The following is a 1,968-nucleotide window of genomic DNA, read 5'->3' as shown; positions in this document are numbered from 1 at the left end:
CCCCCCCCCCCCGGAATTTTTTTTTTTTTAATTTTACTTCATTTAAAGTCGTATTTTTAAATTAAATAAGACGCATCAAGACGATTTTTCAGAGTTGGTTTGAATTTAGACAAAATTCTAAAGATCAATTCTCCCGATTTGAAAATGCACCATAATACAGAATCGCATCAAATACAAAATCGTTTGCAAAAAAAAAAAAAAAAAAAAAAAAAAAAAAAAAAAAAAAAAAAAAAATTCGCTTAAAATAGTGTTACTTTTTTACTTCTCATATATGAGTAAATTTGATGCAAACAGATTTAAATAAATAAGACATATCAAAACATTTACTGGCTTACAAATAATTTTTAGCGGTACTTAGTGCTATTGTATTATTTTAAAACTAATTTTAGAGCCATCTTAGTTAAATTTCTAAGTGAAACACACATCCGTATTTGCATCACAAGAAGAGGATAACCCCTAAACACTTCCAGGTTTAGATTGTAAATCTATCCAAATTATGTCGTTTAACTTCGAGTTCAACATGTTAGTTTCAAAATAAACACGTAAATAATGCTAATATCATTTACTTTTTGCACTGAACCAAATCCCACAAATGAGGAAAGTAAATTCAAACCATAAAGAACAATTTAAAATTTTACTTACCGCGAGAAAGTTCATTAAAATATTGCCTCAAATTCGATTACGGCCTCCAAGAGAAGAAAACGTTTTCCAAAGAGGGAACAGAATCTAAACTCGACTAGAAACACGATTTCTCTACGAAAACTCTTTAGTCGAAATAAGGCAGAAGGGCAGCAGACCAAAGTAGGCCGCGTCAGACTCGCATATCAAATAAAACGAAACGAAACAAAACAAAAGACGAATTCGAGGCCAGCCGCCCGTGACTGTCTACTTCCATTAGGTTCGACAGCAAAAAGGTGTTTGTAGAAGAAACATAACGAAGAAAGGTTAAATAGAGCCAACAGCAGGTGAAAAAGAAAATTAATGCAAAATGCGACCCATCCGGACAAGAATTAGGCGAAAACGTGTGATTGAAGTAAATCAGCGTGTTTGTATTCATTCGGATTGTCCAAAAATACGTAAACAATGTAAGAATGTTACGTTTATAAGAGATTAGTGTTTTTTAAAAGTTCTGACATGCTTAAGAATCAACGTATACGGATTTGCTCTGAGCTAACCTTTGCGTTATCTGATTTCGAATTTGTGTGTTATTTTTAATTTGTACTTATGTGCTAGAAAATATAAGTAACATCTTTTGAATATACATACACACATTATATCAGGGTGTTCAGGATTTCCGGGAAATAAGGCTGGAAATTTAAAGAGATATCGCTTCGCATAAAACTGCTGCTACCGAATGGTAGCTTAAGTGCAGTTTAAAAAATTTAGACTACTCTAGGATTTAGGGGGTCTTCTTTTTTCCCTTAAAAGGTATTCATTTAGTTTTAAAAGCAAGAAAAATACATAAGTATTCAATTGGAGAATTTTTCTGAGCCGTTTGCGGAATTCGTATTGACCAGCCATCGCTGGTATTCGAACTCGGCTCACCTCCTAGGTGAGCGCTGTATCCCCTGAGCCACCAGTGCTCTCCCTAACTTAATTGCAAGTGTTGCAAGTACGGCCGTGCGACACCCTTCATAAAGAATTCTATATGAAGGTTGCCGTACCCTGATGAAGCCTTTAAAGGCTTCATACCGGACCAAAATGTACTTCTGAATAAATACATCATTTTTTTAGAAAAAAAGAACAATTTGGAATTTTTACTCTTATCTTATAGTATAGTCATGACTTAACTGTGTTAAAATATCAAACAGCAATCATCTGTAAAATTTGATCGAAATCAGAAACCCTTAAGATTAAACTTACGTTTAGAGTAATACGACAAATCCCTGAAAATATTAAGGCCAAGCAATGACTTTTTAAACAAAATTATGAAACACGCTTGTCGAAAAATAACTCCATGCCAAAAAT

At 33.4% G+C, this 1,968-nt stretch overlaps 1 protein-coding gene across 1 annotated transcript in view; it reads right to left on the bottom strand.

Moving 5' to 3' along the window:
- Window positions 1–780, bottom strand: part of LOC107439637 (uncharacterized) — a 38,933-nt gene extending 38,153 nt beyond the window's left edge. Inside the window, exon 1 of the mRNA XM_016052302.3 lies at window positions 643–780. The gene's annotated coding sequence lies outside the window, so the exon portion shown is untranslated. The remainder of the gene's footprint in view (window positions 1–642) is intronic.
- Between the last annotated feature and the right edge of the window lie 1,188 nt (window positions 781–1,968).

This window comes from Parasteatoda tepidariorum, chromosome 4, assembly GCF_043381705.1.
Source record: "Parasteatoda tepidariorum isolate YZ-2023 chromosome 4, CAS_Ptep_4.0, whole genome shotgun sequence".
NCBI classification, from domain to species: Eukaryota; Metazoa; Arthropoda; class Arachnida; order Araneae; family Theridiidae; genus Parasteatoda; species Parasteatoda tepidariorum.
This window is presented reverse-complemented; position numbering and strand designations above follow the sequence as displayed.